Genomic DNA, 27373 nt, shown 5'->3' on the forward strand with positions numbered 1-27373 from the left:
TGAATGTCTAGAGGTCTTGTCAAGAGATAGGGCCCAGCCAGGTCCTGTGTGTCACCCTCATGGACAATGGTGATTGGCGTTTACCCTTCAACAAGGGAAAGCCGCAGAAGGGTTTTAAGTTGAGGAGTAACCAAGAGCACAATACTTGGCAATTCTGGCTTTTGACCCTCATGAGGGCCCTTCCTCCTCTTCTCTCATTGGTTACCTTTGCTCTCTGCAGAAATGTCCTTTCTGCTGTGTAGTTAGAGAGCAGGCATTTCCAGCAAAGCTCGTGAGAGCCATCGTAGTCAGGGGCTCACCTGCTCACACTGCGATTTGAGGTCCCAGATTGTATATACCTGTTTTATTTACCAGACTTGACCTATACAGTCAACCACATTACTTGATAATCAAGATAAAAGAAGTAGAGACTTCCCACTAAACGAAACGAAGTGGGAATCCCTGTTGCAGATGCTTAGATATTCTAAGCTTGAGACTGTGCCCATCTTTGGTGCTGCAAGATCGGTGAATTTCAGAGGTGAGTAGATTAAGTTGTGACTTCAGGAGAAAGTCATGATCTGCTTTCTGACCAGCTGCGGAACAGTAGGTGAAGTAGCATCAAAAACAGAAATGTCTTGGGGCACCTGGGTGGCTCAGTCACTTAAGCATCTGACTTTGACTCAGGTCATGGTCTCACAGTTCATTTGTTTGAGCCCCTTGTGGGGCTCTGTGCTGACAGTGCAGAGCCTGCTTTGGATTCTCTCTCTCCCTCTCTCTCTACCTCTCCCCTGCTCCCACTCTCTCTCTCAAAAATAAATAAATAAACATTAAAAAAGAAAACCCCAAACAAATAGAAATGTCTTCAGTCTTTCTCTACAACCAGGGACCTAGCCTTCTCGCACAGGCTCCTAGAGGAAGAGAAGCATCTGGACCCACCCGATGCCTAAATGGCTCCCTCCCTGGCCATCCCAAAGCTACAGAGGCTTTATCAAAAGCAGCTCCAGCCTCTTTCCCAAGTAGGCAATTTCATATCTCTGCTTCCATCTCTGTCTTCCTACTTCGTCTTCTGAGTGTCCAATCCAGGCCCCCGAGGTCACTTCTCACCAACTGCCACTTGGTTCCAATCAGTGTGTGTGGTTCAGCAGTGTGTGTGGGGGGAGGGGGGGGGAGAGGGGGCAGTTAAAGATGAAGCCACTGGGAGTACCCTCCTCTGCTCGAGGGACAGCACTGAGGGACACTCTACCCTCACTCAGCCACCCACAGTCCACTCCTGCCTGGTCCAGCAGAGGAACAATCATCACATGTCATATTAGATAAGTAACGAAAGCAACCTCACTCTGTTTGGCCTGATAGTTTAATGTCTTTTTTCCACTTATTTGAGGATTACCCGGAACATCAACGCAGTGTATACAACATACAATCATCAATGGTGTGTGCAGTACCTACAAGGTATATTTATTTCACAGGCAATCAGGGTTCTACAAATTTCATAACTTCAATTACTTAAGTTGTTTAAGTGGAAAAAACTTTTTTAAAGGGATAGCACCTTAATTTATAATTTAAAGAATTTGCAAATGTAACTCATCTACCTGTGCTTCCCTCACTAATATTTTAATTATCTTTGATTCTTCCTTTGAAGGATGAACATTTTGGAAGTACATGCTTATCTCTTTTGAGCCTTTTATCTTGTGCCTTTATTGTCTTTGCTGAAATTTTTGGAGAAGGATATTAAAATTTGTCATTACCAGTACTGTGGGCTCCCAATGGGGCGGAGGGAGAAAAAAATTGCAACTGATGCTGATTACGGGTGAGGGGGAAATAGCTGGGGTATAGGAGAATGGCAACAGACTCCCCCTCCCCCAGGAGTAGAACCCATGGTTCAAACCACTAAGCTTGGGGAGTGGTACTAAGTGTGATCTGGACAGGGCTGGTCCATGGGAGAATTGTATCCAAGTTAAGCAGGTAGAGCAGAGGGTAGGATATCTAAGGAGAGTTTGGGTGTACTATGTATATCCAACATGTTTATCCAACATGTCCATCTGTCCTGGGGAAGAGACAGGAATGAGCAGGGCCCCAGCCAATTGGACCAGAGCTCAGGAATGGGCCCTAGTCCCAACAGGGATCTGGAGAGGAAATTGGAACCAGAAATCATGGCAGAGAACAGTCAGACAGATGGACCATATGTGGTTGCTTGGGATAGGGAGACTGCAGCTCCCATTTCTGTGGACACCCAAAGGCAGATTCATTCTTGCCAGGAGCACTGGACACTGGGCATGGGGCTCTTTCCAGCTCCCCGTCAACAGCGGAGAAAGCTGCAAGCCTGCATTGCAAGCCTGCCTTTGCATGGGCTCAGAGACCAGGCTAAATGAGCCTACAGATCTTGGAGCTCCTTTCTTCCTATTCTGAAAAGCTTTCTTTTCTCTCTCCCTCCTTATCTAGCCATAGATATTACCATCTTACATTTACAGTTGGCACTTTACCGGTTACAAAGCAATTTCATACATACTGCCTCAGACAGAATCTAATACCAGCCTGAAAGATGAATCAAGGAGGAATTACTACATATGAGGAAATGGAAGTCAAGTAAGTGCCCAAGGTCACACAGTGAATCCTGTTATTATGCCCCCCCCCCCACTCAAGTACAGGACTGCCCACATTCTGAGATAAATTCCGAGGATGTCTATAGGAAGCCGCTGGCCCAGATAATCTATGATTCTGATGAGCTGCGTGTTGGGCACTGGGAGCCTTACCTGAGTGAGTTCCCTGGGCCCTTGCTTCTTGGGTCTTTAGTCCTCTAACTGGGCTTTTCCATCCTGTAGTAGCTGTTTCTGAGATGTACCTGCCTAAGCTCATCGGGCTTACCTGCTCCCCTCTCCCTTGAATGATGCCCCTGGAGTTGGACCTAGGTCCTCATAATTTGCCTGCAAAGCCTATACCTGTCTCTTGTAAGGAAGTGGTAGGCTAGTTATCTCTAGATCCTTTAGGGCTAAGGGCCTGGGGGAGCAAACACTTGGGTACATCCTGCCCCACATTTTATTCCCTTTCATGAGGAATGTCTTGTGTGTCCTTTTTGATGGTTTAAAAAGTATGCCTCTTTTATAGACGGTGGTCTTGCTATTATGATGATCTCTCTCCAAGAATCTTTGCTCTTTGTGGGGTATGACAGTAAGTGTTGATGCCACACGTGCAAGTGCTGAAAGGTGACAATTAATTCATTTAAGGTCACAAACCAAGTCAGAGATGAGACAGAAACAGCCTCTAAATCTTCTCTTTCCTCCTAAATTCTGTCTTTCTCCAAAATGACAGGCAACACTGGGGAGTCCGGATTCCTTTTCTATTCAGCTGGGACAAAGAATGAGTTATAAATCTCCTGCAGTAAAAAATGGCATGAAAATGATCAAAAGAGACATGATGTTAGCAGTCATTCTTTTCTCATTGTTTGGTCTCCTTCTTAACACCTAAAGCAAGCGCTCAGAGAAGATACTAAGGGTGGGGCAGGCACAGTTTAGAGTTTTACCAAATGCTCAACATCACTACCTCCACCCTCCCACTGCCTAGTTCCAAAGGTCCTTATAACTCTGGATCTCTGGACTTTGTTAGGGGCCCAGGATGGGCCTCAGACAGTGATGCTAGTCACGGAATTAGTAAGCACTTCTTGCAGTAGTCTGAGCATTGGTGCAGTGGGTCTCAGGGGCTTTTTGACTATGTTTGAAAGTGGACCGGACGGGCTTTGGCATGGAAATAATGAGGAAGAAGCTAAGCCAGGATGTCATCCCAGCTGCAGTCTAGCTTTGTTTGATATGATCCCAAAGGAGCACGGATGGTATCCCAGAGCTGGTTCCACCTTGCGATAGGGCTGCAACTGTTTGTATAAGGGGCTACTCCATATCAATCAGACATTGGCCCACTGCCCCAAACGGAAGGGATGGTGCAATCTCCAGGACGAGGGGCTCCCATGCAGTGAAAGTCAATTCTCCAGAGATGAGGCCAGCAGTGAGCCCTTCACAGCTATCCAGGAGGGGGACCAACAAAGTCCATCTGGTACAGGGGGATGAATGGTGATCATCACAGGCCACTTGGCAGAGCTGAAGCCATAGAAATACCTATCATATTTTGACTTCCTGGTACTAGACTGAGCAGGTCTTATTGGGGGACTGATCTAGGTTTTGTGAGTCCTGAAGCTTATTACAATTTGGGGAGCCTTCTCTAAGAAAAAGGACACAAAACTATGTCAAAATTAGGTTCCCAGCCTGTGCAGATGGTAGGTCCTGAAGCTAAAGCTGTGTAGTCCCATCCCATCTTTTGCTTCTTTCTGCAGAAGAGAAGACTGAGGATCAGAGTTTAAGGAAAATTGCCCAAGGACATCAGTCAAGGAAGTGGCTGGAGCTGGAGCCCTATCCTTCTGGCTCGTAGTCCAGAGCCTGCTCTGTGATAACACCAGTCAAGCCCACAGCAGAAGGCTGCTAAGAAGGTCAGGAGATAACAAACGGGAACATGCTTTGTAAGCTCTCCCTGAAGGGTCATGTGGCTATAAGGCATTATGATTAAACGGGCAATTGATCTGGGAGACGGGATGTTGCCAAAATGAATAACTTGGTCAAAGAATATATATATATTCTCTCCTCCTGCGTTTTCCACACTGGTTTGCTAGGTTTATACAATAGCAAGTATCTCTGGCTTGATTCAAACCTGCGAGCTCCCAAAATTGGCATGAGTAATAAATTGATAAATCTCCCAGGCTTGTGGCTCCTTGCCTGAGCATGAACGCAGAACACAAAAACTTTATCATAGAAAACAAGAGCATACCTTCTTATCACTCTGCCAGAATGAATAGTTGATGAGCCCTCAACGGTTCTTAAGAGGCTGAGGAGATAAGAGAAGTAAGGCGGGGGGGTGGTCTCCTGAATGATAGAGTAGCTTCCTAAAAACATTTTCTCTGTCCAAAAACTGTTGCCAATGGGCACAGCTAACTCTAGGTCTTGGATACTCCAGTTTATGCCCAGTGAGTTTTTCTTCACCCAAGTTTCATCAGCAATGGGTCAAAAGGGCCCACCAATCCCCTGAAGGTAACTGGGGGTCAATAAACTGGGATTCTGTTGAGCCCAACCAAGCTCATTTGCATATAGTCATTTGCACTATATAGAGAATTAAGGCATGAGGGCTTGAAAATTTGCCCTTTTCTATTTTTAAATCACTGATCTGGGCTCCTTGCATGAGTAGAACTTACTAGTGGCATGCTCTTTCTCCATCCTCTCCTGGCCTTTCTTGGTTTTCGTACGGCAAGGCCATTTCCTTTAAGTGTGTCTCAACTTCCGGGGCCCTGGTGCTGGGGATGGGCCTTGTGGGGATTCCCTGTCACCACTTTGTTTATAGAGCCCCTCTCTGCTGGAGAGTGGAGGAAGGGGTGTGGGTAGGGGCTGACGGGTACAATGAGACTGTTTTCAAAATCTTGGGAGTTTAGAATCTTGCTGCTTTGAAATGCAACTTTAATTGCCCAGGTTGTACGTTGCAGACCAGTCCCTTGAAGCAGAAGTGAGCCATGCAGTGAAGCTAACATGTGGGCCAAAGAGGGAACCACATCTTTGGAATTTCCCTAACTTTTTTGCATCCCAGAATTCTAGGTCAAGGGCTGCAACAAGCAGGCACTTAGATGTTACATTTAAGGAGGTATTTGACTATTTACTTTCGAGAAGCAATAACCCCAAAGCCAATTGTAAGGAACTCCTAAATTAGAATGTACGCTGCTTAGACCATTGTCTGTATCATGTGACCCTGCTTGCTATTGCGCCAAAGGAACAAAGAAGAAAACAAATTGATTTCCTCTTTCCCTCGGAACAGAAAATGCACAAACATGGGATATGGGGTAGAAGGTCTACACTTTCTATCTGTGCTAACTTTCTAAATTTGGCCAAGATCAATAAAACGGAAACCACTCTCGTCAGTAAAATGGAAGGGACGATGGGAGTCACTGTACCTGAAAAGAAGGAAGTTATGAGGATTGTGATTAGAAATTGTTGAAGTGTAAGAGAAAAAAATAGCTTCTACTGGAACGAATAGGACTTCAGGTGACATCACGGACATGACCCCTTCATTGTCCCCACATTTCCATTTCTAACACTAATCCTGCTGGAACAGGTCACGTGGCCACAACGCCCATGACAACAGCCCTTCTCCTCTCAGTACTACTTGGGTAGTAGTAAAAGTAACTGCAGCCAGTGTTTATTAAGTATGTGCAATGAGCTTTATCATCTCACTTATTTTTCACTATAAGCCTTTGTGGTATCATCATTTTTCAGATGTGGGAGCCCAGGGGTTAAGTCACTTGCCTAAGATTACACAGCTAACAGAAATATAGTTCTTTCGCTTTTTCTAAGTGTCCTCATTCACTCTGGCTCAGATCATCTTCTTGTTGTTGTTATTTTGGTCTTCTGGTCTTTTTCTGAGGTTTCCACCTTACGCTGCCTGTTAATTTCATTGACATATCTCCAAATTCAAGGAGATCCAGTGAGGTGAATCCTACCAGATTGCATACTCTATGAGAATAAGGAACTGTGCCTGCCATGTTCATGCCTACATCCTCTGACACATAGTAGGTGCTCCGTACATATCTGTCATATGAAATATTTGTTAGTGAAAGAATATGTCCATGGGGATTTGCTTTTGGGCTGAGGTCAGTCTTCTTGAAGCTCTGGGTCTGGGTTGACTGTTCCCGGGAAGTATTCTCTGGGATTTGAAAGGTCTGGGCAGGCAGATCCCTCCCCTCCACACCCCCCCAGAGCAGCCCTGATAGAACTACAGAGACAGGATCCATCCAGAATATATGGCTGGGTTCTGAAGACTGTTTGGAAGAATGCATAAAACACCATAAGGTGGAGTCATTGTTCAAGAGACGTATGTATGTGTGTGGTATTAAGGCCAGAATGAAATTTCTGCTGAGAATCCTCATAAAGAGATGGTGATTATACCACGTCTTCGATGACATCCATGCAGGAGACACCATGGAGATATTCTATGGCTCTTTCCTGTGGCTATACTCAGTAGAGGTGGATGGTAGTTTCCAGAAGTGCAGTCAGAAGTCAACAGGCCCACCTCTTGGATGCCACTGAAGAGGCAGCCTTCTCTCTGTTTCTACTCATCCCAGTCCCCCTGATTGATTCATTGTAGGGGCTTTGCCCCCTGGGACCAGTTGGGCACCCTGGGGAGACTTCACTCTTAGATTGTTCTAAAAGCAGCCCTAAAAATTCAAACACATGCCTTCATACACCCTGTGCCTTCTCTCTGACCCCTTACTAATCCCAAAATATGCTGGACCCAAAAGACCATTTTGCTTGGAGGGAGACAAAATAAGGAATAGTAATATTTGCTTTCTAAATAAGATGATGGAAAAAATGCAAAACAACCCAGCAATAGCCACCCATTTTGCAGCTGGTGTCCTTTGTTTTGATGCAAATTTAAGACAGACCCTGGCTGGTAAAGAGAAAGTGGCAGCACAGGATCTGGTTCCCCAGAAATGTGAGTTTTCATTCTCTTTGGTGTGCTTTGCTGATGCCAAAGGCTTTTGGAAAAGCCACTTATTCAAAATCAACACTTACAAAATTTTCCAGCCCACGGGGAGTCTTACAATTTTCTTTGGAGCAGCAAAATAAATTCCAGACCTTATCATTTTGTCATTTAAAGTCCCCAAATCTAGAGCCAGTGTGATTAGGGATGCTGGCAGAGTCAAAGGGAAAAAGCTCTCTCCCAAGACCTCGTCGCGTCCCAGTGAGTTTGCCAGTTCTGCCTGTCTGTCCAGCAAGAGATTGTGTAATCCCAACGCTCCTGGGAGCCTACCAGTGCTGAAAGAGCCTGCCTGGTACTTTAATCTAGCCCAGCAGGTACCCCAAACAAAGAACTTCTTCATTGTCCCTCCGCAGAACCAGCTTGGACCACATCGTGCTGGATTTAAAGCTATAAACCAGCCACCAACCAGCACAGGAGGCTCAGAGACAAACCTCTTCTTATTTGCGGAAGTCAGGACTTGTGAGCTGACTACTGTTGCACATCCCCAATGAGGATGGCACCTGAGGGTGTGACCTCCGAGTACAGCATGGCAAATGTAGGATCCACTGAAGGAAGAGCCTCTGGTTGGAGCAGGTGACAGAACCCTGTTCCCTGAAGGAGGTGGTGTCCTGGAGGTTGGGGAGCTCTGATTCCCCTCGGAGCAGCAGTATTACCTGTAAATTCTAATCTCAAGGAAGTCTGGAAAGCTTCCTGTCTTTCAGACAGAATTTATCTTTTAAATATGTCCGCTGTTACGACTCTGTTTCTTGTTGAACAAGCTGTCCAGCGTTACAAAGAGTGCCCTTTTAAAATGTAATTACTTTACGGTAGGTTCTGCCTTAAACATGACCAGAGACTTTTTTTTTTTTTTTTTAAGTGTATTTATTTGGGGCGCCTGGGTGGCTCAGTTGGTTAAGTACCCGACTATTGATTTTGGCTCAGGTCATGATCTCACAGTTGGTGAGTTCGAGCCCTGAATCGGGCTCTGCGCTGATGGTGTGGAGCCTGCTTGGGATTCTTTAAAAACAAAACAAACAAAAAAAAGTGAGTTTATTTATTTGAGAGTGAGAGAGAGAGAGAAGGGAGAAAGAGAGAGAGAGGGAGCACATGAGCAGGGGGAAGGGCAGAACAAGAGGGAGAGAGAGAATCCCAAGTGGGGTCTGCACTGTCAGCACGCAGTGATCATGACCGGAGCCAAAATCAACAGTCAGATGCTTAACTGAGCCACCGAGGTGCCCCTAAACATGACCAGTTTTCTAGAAGTGACAATCAGGAGCAGGGAGGAAAAGGCTGGGGTGGGGGTGGGAGCCCAGAGCCCAGACAGGGCAAGGCTTAGATGGGAAGAGATTGAAAGAGAAATATCTTGTTTCTAGACTTCATTGCCTCCCAGTGCCACCAGTAAGACAAAATAATGCGACAGGATCCCTCTGTTGTAAATGGGTTGAGGACAGAGCCAGGCTGGGAAGGAAAGGGGAAGAAAGAAGGAAGGAGGAGAAAGAAAAGGGAGAGAGGTGAACCCTTGGTGTGGGGTGGGATTGGGGCTAGTCTCAGAGTGTGCAGGGGGCGGTGGGGACATGCCCAGTTTTGCCCCCTCTTCCCCCCACAGCTCTTGGCTACTGATCGAGGGTCCGTGGATGTGTCTGAAGGTGCAGGCCGTGTGGTGGAGCAAAAGTGGCCCTGTCCCGGATGGTGGACGTCCTGGTCCCTGTCCTGCATGACCTGGTAGGGTGACCTCCAGGGTTTCTTATCCTTAACAGGAGGGGCTGGCAGAATGGGACAGTTCTCCAATTGTGAGAGGGTGATGATTTGAAAAGGCCTGGGATTCCACCACCAGCGGGGAGCAACCCCCTGCCCAGAAGACGTCCTAGTTAACCCAGGGGAAGGCTAGCTGTAGAGGCCCCATGTTCCCATCCCCGAGCCTCGAGCCTTCAGCCTCGAGCCTCGCTTCTTGGCAGAAAGTTTACAGGAAAAGTGCTTGGAGACTGCTGCTAGTCTTAATTCCTTTCTTTAACCTTGAGATAAGAATGCCTTTGTTTGAGTCTCAAGCAAGTCTCAAGTTATGTAACTCACTCTTATTAAAACTCTCCCTGACTGTTTTATATTCAGCCTTTTAGCTGCCCTGGTTTGCGGCTTTAATTGAATAGGTGGCCTTGTATTGATGCTAAGTTTTTTTGTCTTTGTCTTTCAGATCTTGACAGGATAATCACATGGGTTTGTTTAGTAAACACGGAGGCGGCTCCACAACCCAGCTGCCTGGCAAAGGGCCTGTGACTGCTCTGGGAAAGCTTTGCTCCTAGCACAGGGCTTCAGAAAGAGTTTTCAGGGGACCCAGTCCCAACTGAGCCAGATCGGCCTCCTTTCCAAACCCATAGCCCCTTCAGAGAGCCAGACAGTTTTGCAGGGGAGCTGTCTGTCGGTGCCCGCAGGGGAACTTTGTATTGGGTAGTTGTATGACTATGCACCCAACAGCCACTACTGAGGCTCTGGGCTTGCTGGGATGGATGTATATGTAAATTAAAAAAAAAAAAAAAGAGCCTGGAGGTATGTTGATAAAACTAGAAGTTTCCTTGAACCCTCGTGTTCTGTCCTGCTAAGCATTTGGGAGGTTCCCATCCATTGATTAGCTACTTGATGTGCTAGGTACAGGGATGGGGTAAGGAGATGAATAAAATAAGGCCTGTTCTCAAGGAGCTCAACCAGTCCAGTGTGCGGCTGGGGGGGACATGCGAGGACACACAGGTCAATGACTAACTCTGATACAGTGAGGTTGGTGCCTTAACTGGGTGATGCACTCAGTGTCATGGAAGCAGTAATTGGAGGAGGAGGAGGAGGAGGAGAAGCCTTCAGCTTTATAGAATACGGGTGCAACAGGGGTTTGACAGGAGAACGGGCGGAAGGGCATACAGGCATGAGGAACAGCAGGTGCAAAAATATGGGGCCAAGAGAAGATGTGGGTGTCACCAGAACAGGAACACGTTGCTGGAGGTTTTTACATGTGCCGGGAAGGTAGTGGAGGTGCAGGAGGGTAGAAGGCTTGGAGGAGCCATGGGGACTGGGGCTGGGAAGGTTATCTGGGGCAGGATTGCGGAAAACCTGGCTCCAGGGCCTCCTAAGGCAAAGAGAAGGAGGGAGTAGGGCAGCCCCTAGAAATGTAGATCCCAGACTTCCTGGGCTGGTGAGAAGGACCCTGAAGTAGTCAAAAGGAAGCATATTTACAAGCCTCTGGGTCCTGATTGTTGCTGAAGCTGATTCTAGAAATTTGTAATTGCGTTTGGGTACATTCAGGAGTAGGGGCAGGTTTGGAAAGATCTTTTAAAGAAAAAGAATACCAACTTTGATTACAAGAGTGCTGGAGTGCCTTCCCGGGCCCGGAAGAGCCTTGTACAAGCAGGGCACTCTGAAGCTTATCTTCCATTAGCCTCAAAGTGAACCCACCCCTGGAAACTGAGTGGTGTTTATATAAAATACTGCAAGTCAGAAGTAAAGCCTGATTTTATGATTTCATAGCTATTCCCCTGGGAGAAAAGTCTTTTGCTGCCAGTTATTTCTCTTCTATAAACAAGTCTTAGTCCTGTGCCCTCTTTTCTACTGACCCCCTTTCCCTAGCTGACCAGCTTCTGGCACAATCCGTGATGTTTCCTGCACTTGAGCCCCTACCTGCCTTTCCAGCCACCTCTCCTATCGCTCCCTGCTCCAGCCCCAGGGCCTCTCTGTCTGGTCCTCGCACTTGTCAAGCTCCTTCCTATTTTAGTACCTTGGCCTCAGCCTTCCCTCTCTGCCTGGAGCACTTTTTTTCCAGAACTTCCTCCTCACTTTCAGCACACAGCCTCAACGGCCCCCTCTCTGACGTCCCTGCTCACCCAACCTAACGAAAACTCCTAGGCACACTCTATTGCATTGCTTTGCCTTATTTTCTCCATGGCACATTTTCACGAACCAAACTCACTTATTTATTTATTACCATGGAAGTACAGTTGACATACAGTGTTGTGTTGGGTTCAGGTGCACAACATTCAACAACTCTATGCATTACTCAGTGCTCATCATGGTAAGTGTCATCACCACCTATTGCCACACAACATTATTACAATATTATTGGCTGTCAAAGTCGTCTTGTTTTATTTATTTACTTTTTGACTTTTTACCATCTATAAAAATACCTCCTCATCACATGAGTTGCTCGAACACTGGGACCTCGTTTGTCTCGCACACTGTGCTATGCTTTAAAACAACAGAGTTTACTGGTAGCATTCTTACGTAATTATAATACTTTGCATCTGCGTAGCCCTTTCTAGTTTCCAAAACATTTTTACATACATAAGCTCACTTTTCCCTCCAAACAACCCAATGGTGTAAGTAGGAGAGGGATTGTTTTGGCTACATCTTAAACATGAGTAAATTGAAATTTAGAGGGGTGGAATGACTTGTTACAGTTTTCCAGCTGATAAGTGACGGCCCCAGGTCCCCTTCCATCAAGACGAACTCTCTTTTCCTCCTGGCTCGTATTTTGCTAAGACTTGTTTCTTCTCCTGTTCCCCAGAGCAAGGGAATCCATCCACGTAGGGATTGAGAAAGCACCTGTCCCTGTCTCTCCAAGAGGAAAGGAAACGAGAGCACATAAAGATTTATGGCAGACAGCCTAACCTTCACCTGTGGGCTGAGCAGAGAATGAGACTGATAATAATCTCCTTTGGACAATAACGACACATTCCCTATGTGCAGCAGAATTGTGTTACCTATCATGAAAATTGAAAGGGACTTGAATTTTCATTTTGATTTAATGTTGAAAGCATCAACTGCTGGGCAATTTCACATATTTTACCCTTAAAGGCAAACTTATTATTAAATGGTGATTGAAGAATGAAAGCCAAACTTGCTATTTTTAAAAATAGAGGTATGACAAGTAATGTTTTTCTAAAGTTGTCTAGAGAATCAGTAACAGAACAGGGAGTTCAGAAACCTGCAATTCCTGGTCCCAGTCAGAGACGACTGGCAGTCAATTTCTACAACTCTTCGGGCTTTGAATCTCGACTGGTAGAGATCTTTAGAAAATGTTGATGCATTTGAAACACTTGATGTGACCCTTATATGGATTACTTTATTGACAAATTACGTAGAAATGTGTGCAAATCACAGACCCAGATGGGGCACCTGGGTGGCTCAGCTGGTAAGCGGCCAACTCTTGATTTCAGCTCAGGTCATGATCTCATGGTTTGTGAGTTCGAGCTCTGCATCAGGCTCTGTGCTGACAGCTCAGAGCCTGGAGTCTGCTTCAGAGTCTGTCTTCCTCTCTCTCTGTCCCTCCCCTGCTCCAGCTCTGTTCTCTCTCTCTCAAAAATAGAATAAACATAAAAAAAAAAAAAAGTGTGCAAATCACCTACAGCTCAGTGAATATGCACAAAGTGAACATTCATTTGACCACCTCCCAGATCAAGAAATAAATCATGATTATCACTCCTCTTGCCTGTCATTCCAATAACTACCCTCCCTGAACAAAGGTAACCACTATCTTGAGTTCTACCACAATAGATAAATTTTATCTGCTTTTGAACTTTATACAAATGGAATCATGTTGTATGTAGTTGTCTTTTTTTTTTTTTTTTTTTTTTTGGTCTGGCTTTTTTTGCTCCACATTATGTTGGGCTCATCCATATTGTTGGGTATAATTATGGTTTGTTTATTCCCGGGGCTCTTTGGTGGCTTCTTGCCTGAGTATGTGACATATCTATTCTGCTATTGATGGCCATTTGAGTTGCTTCCGGTTGGGGGCTGTTATGAACAGGGCAGCTATGACCATTTTTTATATGTCTTTTGGTGAAAATATATATGGATTTCAACTGGGTATAAATCCAGGAGTAGAATTTCTGGATCATAGGATATATTTATATTTACACGTACTGCCGAAGGATTTCCCAAAGTGGTTTTACTGATTTGTTCTTCCATCATTGATGTATGGGAGGTCCAGTTGCTCCACATTCTTTTCAACACTTGACATTATCTATCTACTCATTGTAGCTATGCCAGAATGCAATCATGTGTGTATATATATGTATATATATTTTTTTAACGTTTATTCATCTTTGAGAGACAGAGCATGAGTGGGGAGGAGCAGAAGAGACAGAGAGAGAGAGAGAGAGAGAGAGAGAGAGAGAGAGAATCTGAAGCAGGCTCCAGGCTCTGAGCTGTCAGCACAGAGCCCAATGTGGGGCTTGAACTCACGAACCATTAGATCATGACCTGAGCCGAAGTTGGATGTTGACCAACTGAGCCACCCAGATGCCCTGTTGGTGGGTTTTAATATATTAAATTATAATTGGGGCGCCTGGGTGGCTCAGTCGGTTGAGCATCCGACTTCACCTCAGGTCACGATCTCGCGGTCCGTGAGTTCGATCCCCATGTCAAGCTCTGGGCTAATGGCCCAGAGCCTGGAGCCTGCTTCCGATTCTGTGTCTCCCTCTCTCTCTGCCCCTCCCCCGTTCATGCTCTGTCTGTCTCTGTCTCAAAAATAAATAAATGTTAAAAAAAATTTTTTTTTTAAATAAAAATAAAAAAATTATAATTAATTTAATTTGTTATAATTTATTATATATATAGATTAAAGTTTATCTATTTATTTTGAGAGAGAGCGGGGGAGTGACAGACAGAGGAGAGAGAGAATCACAAGGAGGCTCCACACCGGCAGTGCCAAGTCCAATGTGATGCTCAAACTCATGAAACGCCAGATCATTACCTGAGCCAAAACCAGGATTCAGACACCCAACCAACTGAGCCACCCTAGCGCCCCAATTTGTTATAACTTAATGAATGTATTTGCGGAATGGTACCTAAGAAACCCAAGATTAGGTAAAGATTAGATCAATTTTGTTTCACAATTATATTCTTACGTTCTCTAATTCCTTCATATATATAGGTTCAGCCTACCCAACAAGATGGCAAGTCTCCTGAGGTCAAGGGCTTTGTCATAAAGTTCTTTCACATTTGTTATAGCCCTTAGCACAATGCTGGGCACAGAGTAGTTCTGGTTAAATTGGGCTAAACTAAATAATGGAGGCAAACCCACTACAGTCTATGGAATATCTCTCTGTTCACAGATCCTTGCCAAATCGCTGTTTTCAGGCACTTCGTAGGGTGATGCAAGGATCCGAGAGGAATTCTAGAAGATGTCCAATTCCTTGATGTTCTACCAGGACCTACATTCCAGGCACTAAAATTCTTTAGGTAGAATGAGCCCTTCTATTTTCAACAGGATTTTCCTGAGGCATGTTCCTTAGGCCACCAGAAAGTAGACTGTCTTACCCTGAGTTATCAGGAGGAAGCTGTGCTTGTGCCCTTCCGTGCTTAAAGGGGTGCTTTGGACTCAAAATGTCTGATCTTATTACACTAGCCTAATTTCCCTATGGCTGCATCCAGTTTGATAGAAATTTCTCCAAAGGCCACAGTAATCTCTGTGAAACTCAGTTCCCTGTTTGGCTGATTTTTTTTTTTTTATCTGTCCTAATTTTTAAGTACTATTTCTGTCATCTCATCAGCGAAAGGATCTGTACTCAATTGCCCATTTCAACATGCAGCCTTGTATCATGCTATGCACATTTTTGTTCATATTGAATATCGGCTATTTCTGGACTGAGATCCTGAGACTTTGAGTTAGTACATTTGAACAGTTCTGATTTAGTTTGGAAGCAGGCACTCGCTGAAAATAATTGGTAAGAATATTCCTCCACTCCCATCCCTGGCCTTTCAGTTTTGGACTCTGACTTTCAGCAAGGAAGATAGGTTTAAATGGATGTGGTCATTAAGTGAGGGTTAAAGAAAGAAAGAAATGGCCCTCAAGAAACATGTATAGAATGCTGACAAAACAGAGCCAGTTCCCAGACTCCATTTGGGCCACGTACTGTCAGACCTATCCAAGTAAGAGCGTATGTGTGTGTGTGGGGGGGGGGGGAGGGGAATGGTATAAGAAACGAGAAATCCCTGAAAAGAATATTGTGGTAAGATCCCAAAAGCATATCAGTCAGTAATTGTATACAGTCACTAATGGGAACAGCCTTGTTCTACGAGCTAAAATCATGATCGTTAGGTAATCAGATCTACTGCTCTGGGGCCTCCCCCGACACGGTGATTGTTGTAGACTAGATCAGGACATAATAGCATGTTTGATTCTTTCCTCCTTCTCTCCTATCAGGGCTGGCCAGTCGCCCAAGATTTGCGGGGAGAGGGAGGAGGGCTGTGAGTTTCAGAATGTTGTTTTCCTCGGGGATGGGCCTCATGTCTCAGCCTTCCTAGGAGATCATATGTCTCCTGTTACGTGTTATGCACACGTATGTCTCTCCCTCCATATGTGCATTTGTTCTTCAATCTCAGGCTGAACTGGCTATGACTTTTGGGTTTATCAAATTCAGGTGCATCAGGCAACCCCATGCATAGTTTTGATCAGGTGGTCAGGGGCCATAAGCTCAGTTGTTTGGGTTGGATCGAGCAGGCAGCGTGAATATGAAATGGGAGTCTGCAACAAGCTGGAGAATCTACTTCCCTTCCCAAGGAGGGTCATAGTCAGCTTCAGACAATGGTTGTCATGTGATCCCATGATCGGACCTTTTGATTTTTTTGAGAAAATCCAGAAATCCAGATTTTTAAAAATGTAATTTCCTGATTTTAAAGGTTTGTAATTAATTAACATTAAAAAAAATCACTTTATAGGCTACCTATGTAAGGATAAAATAAGACAAATCTGTAGGTCTCATTTGGCTCCCAACCCTAGGCCTCCAGGTTAAATTGATTTTCTACAGAGAAAAATCCAACTTATTCAAGTTACTCTAAGTTATGGGAGACTATATCATAAGGATATGTGACAGTAAGATAAACCGGATTTTCAACTATGCGTTCAGGCCTCATAGAAACCCAGGACCTCTATTAAACAGCCCAGATCAAGGAACGAACAAGAACAACACTTGACTGATTGGTACTTACTGAGAATTGGAAGGCCCTTTATCACCATCAATGGTGTAACTTATGCTTCTTCTTCTTTTTTTTTAAATGTCAATTTATTTTGGGGAGGGGGGCAGGGCAGAGAGAGAGGGAGACACAGAATCCGAAGCAGGTTCCTGGCTCTGAGCTGTCAGCACAGAACCTGATGTGGGGCTCGAACTCACGAACCATGAGATCATGACCTGAGCCAAAGTCTGACACTTGACCGACTGAGCCACCCAGGTGCCCCCTTGATGCTTCTCGGTCGGTGGCAGGTTTCAACATAAGCTGCTTATGGTTCACATTAATTTTTCTGATACTTGTAGAATTCTTGACTGGGTCCCAAGGCTTCCAGTCTGTTCCTAACCTGTTTGCGAAGGCCTTCATTACTTCAGTTATGCCCAACTTTGGGAGTAGAGGGGGGAAGGGTCCTTTTCCTTGTGGCAAGTGGATTGCTGGGGCAGGAGGAGCAGCTGGTAGGTCAGGGTAAATTTGGAAAGCATGTTCTTATCTATGACACCGAATATGGCTGTCTCTCCATCAGCCATTTGTCCCTTCTTCCTTACTAACACTATCTCAGCTTTGTTCAGGTATCAGGCAACTTATGTGCTTCAGGGAAAGCTGATTTCAGCCCAAAGCAGGGTGGATCTTGACTACATGGAACCAATCATGGCAAGGCCATTTTCCTTGTCGAAGATTAGTGTAGGAATTGGCATGGGTAGTAATTTTGAGCAGTGAGATTGCAAGAAAGTTTAAAGGAAACTTAAATGAAAATTTGGAAAACGAAATTAAAACTTAAGATGCCTTCTGAAGTAAAGAGTTTCAAGGCAGGAAATGGACCCTCTTTCATTCACACGGCTGCATCTCTATGGAGCTCTGTGTTGCACTTACAACTCTGGCAGCCAGTTTGCAACTACGGAGGATAAATGTGTGGACAAAAGTCAACCTTTTGGTTGGAGGAAGGAAGAGCAGAGGAAGGTAGACGTAGAAAATTGGAAAACAAAATGCAACCGGATGTCTTAATGATGTCGTTGAACAGTGACAGAGATTACCAACCCTGAAACCGCTCTACCTTTGAACGTAACTATTACGTGAAATGCTACATTCTCGTTTTTGTTGTGGATGTTCCTGGTTGGGTTTCCTATTATTTTCACCTTAAAGCATCCTAATGGATTATCAATTATTATTCCGCTTGGAGTAATAAAAGAGACTAGCTTTCCCTTCAAAATTAGACTGTATCCTCAAAAAAGCATTTCCTAGAAGCAACCTGTGAGGTTTTTTTTTTAATTTTTTTTTTTTTTAACATTTATTTATTTTTGAGACAGAGAGAGAGCATGAACGGGGGAGGGTCAGAGAGAGAGGGAGACACAGAATCTGAAACAGGCTCCAGGCTCTGAGCGGCCAGCACAGAGCCCGACGCGGGGCTCGAACTCACGGACCGTGAGATCATGACCTGAGCCGAAGTCGGCCGCTCAACCGACTGAGCCACCCAGGCGCCCCGAACCTGTGAGTTTTAATGTTGCTCTTTTAGCTCGTAGAAGAAGCCTCTGCAGTTACAACAGTCTATGTTGGAGGAATCTGCTAGACTTGCAGATGTGATCGGAGGTCTCAGTGGCAGGAGAGAAGAGCTATTTTGGAAACACATGGTGGACTAGTAGTTTGTGCCCAATACCTATCCTTACTATACTACCTGGGGAGTGAGGCAGTCTTAGATTTAAAACACTCATACTCATTGAACTGCAAATGATGTACATTTCGATGGATCTACAGAACTCACGAAGTTGCCTTTGTGTTGTGATCACTATCAAGAAGCCCAGTGTAGACCCCCTGGGGCGCAGTCTACCAGATCCCTCCCCACCCCCCCCCCCCCCCAGATCCTGCGCTTATCTCTGGGTGTTTCCCCAGCAGCACGTCCCAAGTCTCTCCTCTATTGCAGTACTTGATGCTTTGTCCTTTATGTTCCCTTCCCACTTTTGTTGTCTGTAGGCTTCTTCCTTTCCCTGCCACCCAAGAGGGGATAGGTGGCCATTTTGCTTTAGCGGGTGCTGGGGAAGATAGAATAGAAACCAAGGTCATCTTATTCTTCGTTTCCTTGCTGTGGGGTTTGGGAATACCCTCATTTATTGAGCAGATGCAGATTCCCTGGAATCATTTGTGACTCTAATACATTCCATTTATTCTCTTTATTTGGGGTTCCTGAATTTATTTTTTTATTTTTTTGAGAGAGAGAGAGAGAGAGCAGGATGGAGAATCCGAAGAGAGCTCTGTGCTGAGAGCAGAGAGCCTGTTGCAGGGTTTAAACTCACAAACCGTGAGATCATGACCTGAGCCGGATGCTTAATGGCCTGAGCCACCCAGGCGCCCCAGGGTTCATGAATTTTTGTTGCTGAATTTCTCTTTCCTCCTTCCTGGCTCTCAAAGGGCACTTCTTTGCCTCTCAGCCTTTTCTTACCTTCCTAAATTGAATTTCCTCTTAACTTCCTCTTCTTATTCTTGACTGTTCACATCTAGCTCCTTTATCCCCAAATATCTCTTTTCCTGTTCTGTTTTGTTTTGTTTTTTCCACCAGAGACCTGTTATTTTCCTTCCAACCCTCCTGGAGCGTCTATGTGTGCACCAGGAATTTCGGTGGTGTCCTAGAGCTCTCCTGTCTTAATTTTGGGGAGTTACCACATATCAGTCTTCTGCCCATAATGTTTAACGTCCTTCCAGAGCGGCTACCGGCGCCTCCCTTCTCACATAGGCATTACGAAAGATGTTAAAGTTGCTCTGCAAACAGTTTTCTTCGTTAAAATATTAGGCTGAAAGATTTTGTGTGTTTTTTTTATGCAACTGCAACCTTTTTTTTTTTTTTTTTAATGTTCATTTATTTTTGAGGGAGAGCATGCATGCAAGCAGCGGAGGGGCAGAGAGAGAGAGAGAGAAAGAGAGAGAGAGAGAGAGAGAGAGAGAGAATCCCAAACAGGCTCTGCACTGTCGGAGCCTGACGCGGGGCTCTATCTCACAAACCGTGAGATCGTGACTTGAGCTGAAATCGAGAGTGGGATGCTCTGCAACTTTTATGGTGAGAAGTAACCGCTTATCTTGTCAAGAACAAGTGCCCTACCTATAGTCCTGATCAACTTCCCCTAGTGTTTCTTCAGTGCATTTGACAAATCCTATCGCTCGCCATCATTCAGGAAGAAATAAAAGAAAACATGAATGTGTGTGAGGACAGAGTTCCAATTTGGGACAGAGGGTGTTGTTGTTGTTGGTCTTGACCTTCAGATTTAAATATACCCATGACTAAAATCTAAAAATGCTGTTTTCCAGATGGACATGCACATTTTTGGTTCTACATACTTAAAATAAAAACAGGAAGAAAACATTTAACCCATGCTGAAATTCTTAAGTATTTTTAACATCTGTTACAGGGCAATTTTGCCTTATTGCACTAGGGCCAGAATACAGCTGGCGAGGACAATGTTTCTCCTTCAAGTCCCTTTCGGCTTTGCCCCCACTTTCATCACGAGCGCGTGCATTGTTTTGTGCCGGGTGGGTCAAATATCCATTGCTCTTGCAGAGAGGACAAGTAGGATTAATGAGGAGTCACAACATCTGGAAGGTGCTGCAGACCCCTGGTTAGAGGGGAGAGGCCAGAATCCGAGGAACTGGCTTCCTGAGACTTCGAGGCACTCCCGGCAAGAGGTGAGAGGAAGAAACCGCAAAGTCTTGAGAATCTTTAGGCACAAGCAGAACTGTTTGGAACAAAGCGTGGCGGGGCTGGTTGGAGCTTGATCTCCCCGCCTCTGCATGGAATCTTCTCAGCTGTGGTGCCCAGTGGACCAGAGGCTCCAGGAGCATCAGCAGTCTGCATGTTTGGCAGCGATCCTAGCTCTCGCCATGGGCCCTGTCAGCACCAGCAAGGATGTGGCTTTGTCCTTAAGAGCTCTGAGGGAAGCGGAGGCTGAGGGCAGGGTGCTGGAGGAAATGGCATGGGTGGGCAAACAGGTGCGCTGAGCACGGATACTTGCTCAAGGGGGAACAGACCAACCAGTCTGTAAGTGATAGTAGCAGGTTGCCTCCCCTCCCCTTTCAGTTTTATGGCAACGAAGGTACATGAAGTTTAAATACATTTTCAGGTGATCCTGTCACAAAGTCAGAATTGCAAGCCAGAGCCCTTACTGCTTCAGTTTCTGGGTTATCCATAGCAAGGGTGGTTATTTCTAAGGATGAATTTCCATGGATTAAAATACGAAACACACATTGTGCTGGGAGTGAGCCTACCTTTAAGATGCTCCAGAGGCTTCTGGAATGGAGCAGAGAATGGGTATGGGATTTGGATGTACTTGGCCTCTGCCAGGGTGGCCTAGTGTAGTATCCACAGTTATCCTGCCCCTCCCCAGCTCGCGGGCTGTCCCTCTTTCTCTCAAAAACAAATAAACATTAAAAAAACAAAAACAAAAACAAATAAAAATGGGGATAGTAATAGTACCTCAGATTTGGAGATATCGTGAAGCTCAATTGAAAAAAAAGTGATATAAATATATTATCTTATTATGGTAATGAGAATTACCAGACGTATGTAAGAACCTGATAGACGTTGTTAATAAGTCTTACTAGAGAATTCCAGGGATGTTCCCGTGATGTGAAAATCTGACTCTGGTGTCTTAGACTCCATTGTTTCTACTCCCCCCTAGAATAATAGCTTAAGGAACAGGCTTGCAGAGAGAGTGGAAAGCTTACTCAGGTGGCCGTCTGGCAAGGGGTGGGGGACGTGGACGTGCCTGTGTCCCAGTGCTCTGTGTGGGGTCTTGCTGAGCTCTGCGGTGAGGCGGCTTGGCCAGTCGGGTCACTGGGCACCTTGCACTCATCTGTGACGTTGCAGTCGGTCTGCCTGTGCTTTGGTCTTTGTGTGCCCAGGACCCAATGCACATTTTTGCGGATTCGGGTCACCTTGGTGAGACATGCCTGTCTGAATCACAGCTACAACCCTCATCTGACTCCTGGTTTAGGTTGAACACTCTGTACTCACAGTCATGACCTTCGGTTCCCAACTCAGCTAACTTTATTACTGGTCCTTCATAGTATCTGTGGTGACATCCAGGTCCCATCGCCACCTAACCCCCATGCACCATTATTTTTAATCTGCTGTGAGTGTTTCTTAAAGGAGCAAGTCCACTCTGTGCCATAGGTCCCTCCCGAGTTCCAGATGAGGGAGGGTGGAAAACCCACCTCTGCTTCCTGTAATCCCTTCAATCTATTTAACTTCCACTTCCTGGATACAAGCTCTAGAGGAGCAAACTAGGACACATATACCCTTTGTCTCTCTAGTCCTGCGTTCTCTAACTCAAAGGTGATAGGAACATGTAAAAGAAAAGAAGTAAAAGAGTTCTACAGTGGCCGGCTCCAACCGTATGTGGAGAGTAGAGGGAAAACATTGTTTGAGAAGTACGGAAGAAACCTAGTCTAGGGGGAAAATCCTTCCAATCACGAGATGGGTAAAATCATAAGAAGAAGATTTTGATCCCGTCAGTAACGATGAGAAGTGGAATTTCTCCCCTGTCAAGAATCTGCTGCAAAATGCAGCATATGCAATTATAAATGCCACATGCATTTTCAATTCAGAGTATTTGAGACTAGTCACTGAGAAGAAAATTTGATATGCCCTGAAATCTGACACTCCTGCACAAGAGAGACCTGATAGAGATCTACCCGAATTTGACAATAATCCTAAAACTTCACATGACATCAACAATAAAATGTTCAAGGCTGACAGAGACTTTTTAAAACTATCAATAAATAAGAACTTTATGAACTATGCAAGAAGAAAAACTAAATTGTCTTTCCATTTTGTCTTTAGAAAATGATATCCCTAAATTGGTATATTATGAAGAGCCAATCAAAGACTGAATTTTAGAAAAAAAGTATTTTTATTTTGTTTTATTTTAATTTTTTTATGTTTATTTCTGAGACAGAGACAGAGCATGAGAGGGGGAGGGGCAGAGAGAGAGGGAGACCAAGAATCGGAAGCAGGCTCCAGGCTCTGAGCTGTCAGCACAGAGCGTGGGGCTCGAAGTCATAAACTGTGAGATCATGACCTGAGCCGAAGTCGGTCACTCAACCGACTGAGCCACCCAGGCACCCCGAAAATTTTAGAAAATTTTAGAAAAAAAGTATTGGAAATGTATGCCATAAAGTTAATAAATTTTAGAAAAAAAATTTAGAAAAAAAGTATTAGAAATGTATGCCATAAAGTTAATTAATAAAAGTATTATTTTTCTGTATGTTTGTGGTATGTGTTAGCTTTATAAAATTTGTGGTTTCTTTTTTCAATTCTAGCATTCTTTTTTTTTTTAATGTTTATTTATTTTTGAGAGAGAGAAAGAGAGACAGAGTGCGAGTAGGGGAGGGACAGAGAAAGAGAGGGAGACACAGAATCCAAAACAGGCTCCAGACTCTGAGCTGTCAGCACAGAGCCTGATGCAGGACTCAAACTCACGAACCGTGAGATCACGAGCTGAGCTGAAGTGGGATGCTTAACCAATTGAGCCACCCAGGCACCCCTCTTTTCTCATTCTAAATCAACATTTATGGGGCTTCTGGGTGGCTCAGTCAGTTAAATGTCCGACTCTTGGGTTTTGGTTCAGGTCACCATCTCATGGTTCATGGGATTGAGCCCCACATGGGGCTCTGTGCTGACAGTGTGGACCCTACGTAGGATTCTCTCTTGCACTCTGTCTCTGCCCTTCCCCCTCTAGTTCTCTCTCTCTCTCTCTAAATAAACTTAAAAAAATTTTAAACATAAATATTTACTTTCACATCTAATTTTGATTCAGAATTTGTTTTCTTAAAGAGGTTCCCCAAATTCGTAGATGCTTTAGGCGCCACAAATCCTGGACCAGCTCCTGATGGGTGCTTCATGGCCAGTAGTCTAACTGACAGGGGCCACCAATGGATATTTGAGCACGCCTATGGGAACATGTCCTGCAAATGAATGCCATTGCACGCTTGTATTCCTGTCAAATAAAACAAAACAACGACAACAAAAAATTAAAACCCACTCTTCTAGACAGCAGCAGCAAGCAAGTAATTTTACCAAAGAGTGATTACCATGACCCTGAATTCAGTGTTTACTGTCGTTACATATTTGCTTATTGTTTTGCCGCATATATATGTTTATGCATTGGTATCACACCATGTGCATGCATTCTCGTTATCTATTGTATAACAAATAGCTCCCAAACATAATGCCTTAAAACAACAGTCATTTCATTATGTCTTATGATATCTCACCTTCCTGGAGGACGATCAGGACAAGCTTGAAAGATAAATATTTGCCGATCAAGTGCCAGTGGCATTCCTTGCTGACATCTCAGCTCCAGGAAAGAATGGTTGTGGGAAATAGAAAGGAGGAGCTCACGTTCTGAGCACTTGTACTTGAAGATAGATCCCAAGAATATGAGGGAGGGGAGAAGTGACGTGGGGCTTGGGGAGCTGTATGAGGTGAGGTGCAGATCTGTCCAAATATAACGATGAAATTTCTCCGGTGGCAGTGAATCCAAGGATTACATAGGTTACAACAAGGACAATCAATTCTAAGGACATTGTCAAGGTGGAGTGTTCTGTCTGCCAACTGGCCAGTCAGATTTTGGGAGCTTGGAATTAAGCTTGGGTGCGAGATAGGAAAGGTTTGGCTGCTTTCCAGCTACAAATGAAATATGTTGATTGTTATAAGGCCAATGTAGATAATGTCCTAATCTTAAAAGAAGCTAAAATATGCAATTCCTTCAGGGAGGCCTGGATTTCCCACTGACTTCAAAGGCATTCCTGAAGGCTGGGGGTGATGGTGGTGATGTTAGGTGTGCCCAGATAGGCTGCTTCTGCTTGGGGAGGGTATCATTTCCTGCCCTGTTCTCAGATGAATTGAAAGCACATGGCAGGGTTCCCCCCAAGCCCCAAGCACGTTTTCTGTATCATGATGGTTCATTCACTTCCTTGTTATTATTTTTGAAAAGATGTTATAGAATATGATAATAGCTCCTAAGGAGTTCCGGACCGTGTTCTTTTCTCTTGCATGCTGATCTTCATTTAAAAACCGGGCTCTGTCTGCTCTCCCAAATATCCTCAAGCAAGTCTAGTTCACAGATTTGGATTTTTGTGGCTCCTATTATTCGACTATTTTAGGGACTACAAGATACCTATGAATTCTGTAGAAGTTGGTCGTTCAAGTAGATGGTCCTGTTGCATTTAGGAACGTGCTTCTCAGAATGCTGGGGGACGCCCTTGTCCTGGACTTTGAGTGGCGTCTGCCTCCACTCCAGCAACCTGAAACAGTTTCCTGGACATCCAGAAGCTGCTTCTAGCTACTTAGTGGTCTGCACAAATGGCTTCTGATTATAGAGTTTTCAGCTCCTAGCCTTTAGACCAGTGTGTAATCTGGAGATACATGGTTAAGAACACAGGCCCTGGAGGCAAACAGAACTGCATTTGAACTTCAGCTCTTCCATTTGCAAGTTATGTGGCCTTGAACAAATTATGTGACCTTTTGAAACCCCAGTTTCTTTTTCTGTAAAAGGCTGGCGATGCCAATAATACTTGCCTCATCAAGGTATTTTGTAGATTAACTGAAATTCTGAATAGGTACTATTATTATTAATTGTGTCCTTGCTTTTTAGTCTCTTCCTAGACTCAAAAGAGCTGCTTCATTGGAGCAATAATCATGATGGCTACCATTTATTACCGTGTGCCAACCACTGGGCTAAATACTTGATCTACGTTATCTGTAATCATGGCAAAGATGCTAAGAAGAAACCATTACTTTACAGCAGAGGAAACTGAGGGTCAGAAAGGTTAACTCACCTTCTCAAGGTTATAAAACCAACCTGCAGAGCTGGGGTCTGAACTCTAAAGTTGGTGTTCTTTTCACTAAGCCACACTGATGCTAACGTATCCCAGTTCAAGTCGTTCTCTCTCGGGATCGATGTGGGTTGCGGAGGTCATTGTTTCCCTCTTGCTCTGGAGAAAAAATGGACAGCTACTATTAAGCAGCAAGCCCAGGGGAAACCCAATTGCCCACAGTGTTCCATATGGAGCCGTTGCCTTTCAAGATGCAGACAAATACGAGACAAACACGGTTGTGTTGGAGAAGCATGCACTCACGTCCAGGCTTCTGCAAGTATTAGCCTCAAGGAAGCTTTAATGTTCTTGGTTTGCTCTCCCTTTTTCCTTTTTCTTCTTTTAAGTTTATTTATTTATTTATTTATTTATTAACGTTTATTTTTGAGACAGAGAGAGAGACAGAGCATGAACGGGGGAGGGGCAGAGAGAAAGAGGGAGACACAGAATCGGAAACAAGCTCCAGGCTCTGAGCTATCAGCCCAGAGCCTGACGCAGGGCTCGAACTCACGGACCGCGAGATCGTGACCTGGCTGAAGTCGGACGCTTAACCGACTGCGCCACCAGGCGCCCCTTAAGTTTATTTATTTATTTAAGGGAGAGAGAGGGGGGGGTTGGCTAGGGAGAGAGGGTGAGAGAATCCCAGCAGGCTCCATGCTATCAGTGCAAAGCCCATTGCAGGGCTCGAACCCACAAACCATGAGATCATGACCTGGGCCAAAATTAAGATCATGATCATACCTTAACCGACTGAGCCACCCAGGCACCCCTCGGTTTGATCTCCCTTGTAGAATATCACCAAACGACCCTGGCTCATCAGCTTTGAATCTAAGTAAAATCTCCCTGCCAATCAGTAACCCTGAGTCCCTATTCTTATCTACACCCACTCTGGTTTCCCTCTTCTGCTGCAAAACATTTCCTCTCTGGCCTCTCCCTCAAAATGTTTAAATCCCAAAGAAATCCTCATGGTGGCCAAGCAGTTTTCTAGCCACAGTCCCGTGCAACTTCTGGCATTAATCAGTGGCCACTACCGCTGAGCCTGTGGCGTCCACCAAGGGATGGCAGTGATTGGGTCAAGCTCAGTGGTTCCTAGTGCTCCCGACACTGCCAGACCCCAGGCCAGTCCCCCAACCTTGTTCTTCTGTTTGTCAGCTGGGCCCTGAAGCAACTCTGTGCGCAGAACTCTACGTGGTCGCGGGGAAACGGCTCATTCGCGAGTCTTGCGCGAGAAAGAGAACATCTTCGCATGAAGGATCAGCAGCTCGCAAGCATGGCGTAGCTTAAATTACACTTATAGGAGACACAATACTGACGACATAACAAGGTCTATCTGTGCTCCTAACGCAGACAACTTTTTCACCCTCAGAGAGTTAGTCGTCTCGTGTCAGCCTCAGCAGTACCCAACGCCTGTTCTATTGCAGCCACTATTTTATCTTTGTTTACCTGTTCCCTGACACGAGCCCTGCCCCATCCATCCGATGTCCCCTAAACCAAGGGGAGAGTTTCGGCCACTGGATATCCAAATCTCTACTTCTTACTGGGAGGAACCGTCTTTCCACCTTCCATTGTTTCCATGAAAGTGAAAAAGATCATAAGGTCAGTTTCGGTCAGTTCTTATACTCTCGGTACCTTGTGTTTTCCTTCCATAGAAAACTCAGCAAGAATCCCTGAGATAGGAGAGTGGGAGGTTTTCTTTAGGAATCACTGCCTTTTGTCTCTGAGAAGGCTTTTTTCTTTCTTTTTTTAAAATAAGGATTTGGCCCATCTTGATTCAGGCATAGTAACCACAGACTGGGGTGGGGGTGGGGGGCAAGATGCACAGAACACCAAAAGGAGAAAAGTATATCAGAGGAAAGGAAAGGGAAACACATGGGGAACCAGACTGACAGAATTGGATTCCTTAAAACTGAAGTGAGGGAAAACCATAACGTCTCTATTACATGACGTTTTGAATCTTCCAAAAGAACACCTACGCACAACAGTAGAGAGTAAAATGACTTCTCAGGTAAACTTA

At 44.9% G+C, this 27373-nt stretch overlaps 2 long non-coding RNA genes across 4 annotated transcripts; one reads left to right on the top strand and one right to left on the bottom strand.

Annotated features, from left to right (window-relative positions):
• Positions 1–1153: 1153 nt before the first annotated feature.
• On the top strand, positions 1154–12378 carry LOC122237059. 3 transcript variants are annotated; one of them, XR_006215263.1, is made up of 7 exons: positions 1154–1428; positions 2419–2562; positions 4298–4450; positions 7893–8112; positions 9125–9240; positions 9707–10059; positions 12059–12378. It is a non-coding gene; the product is annotated as an uncharacterized LOC122237059 (long non-coding RNA). The 3 variants fall into 3 exon arrangements; XR_006215262.1 differs by lacking the exon at positions 9707–10059; XR_006215264.1 differs by lacking the exons at positions 7893–8112; positions 9707–10059.
• A 10925-nt stretch (positions 12379–23303) lies between these two features.
• Positions 23304–26555, bottom strand: LOC122237060. Its single transcript, XR_006215266.1, has 3 exons — positions 26492–26555; positions 25324–25479; positions 23304–23480 (listed from the first exon to the last, which is right to left on the bottom strand). It is a non-coding gene; the product is annotated as an uncharacterized LOC122237060 (long non-coding RNA).
• Positions 26556–27373: the final 818 nt, after the last annotated feature.

This window comes from Panthera tigris, chromosome A3 (assembly GCF_018350195.1).
Source record: "Panthera tigris isolate Pti1 chromosome A3, P.tigris_Pti1_mat1.1, whole genome shotgun sequence".
Classification (NCBI taxonomy): domain Eukaryota; kingdom Metazoa; phylum Chordata; class Mammalia; order Carnivora; family Felidae; genus Panthera; species Panthera tigris.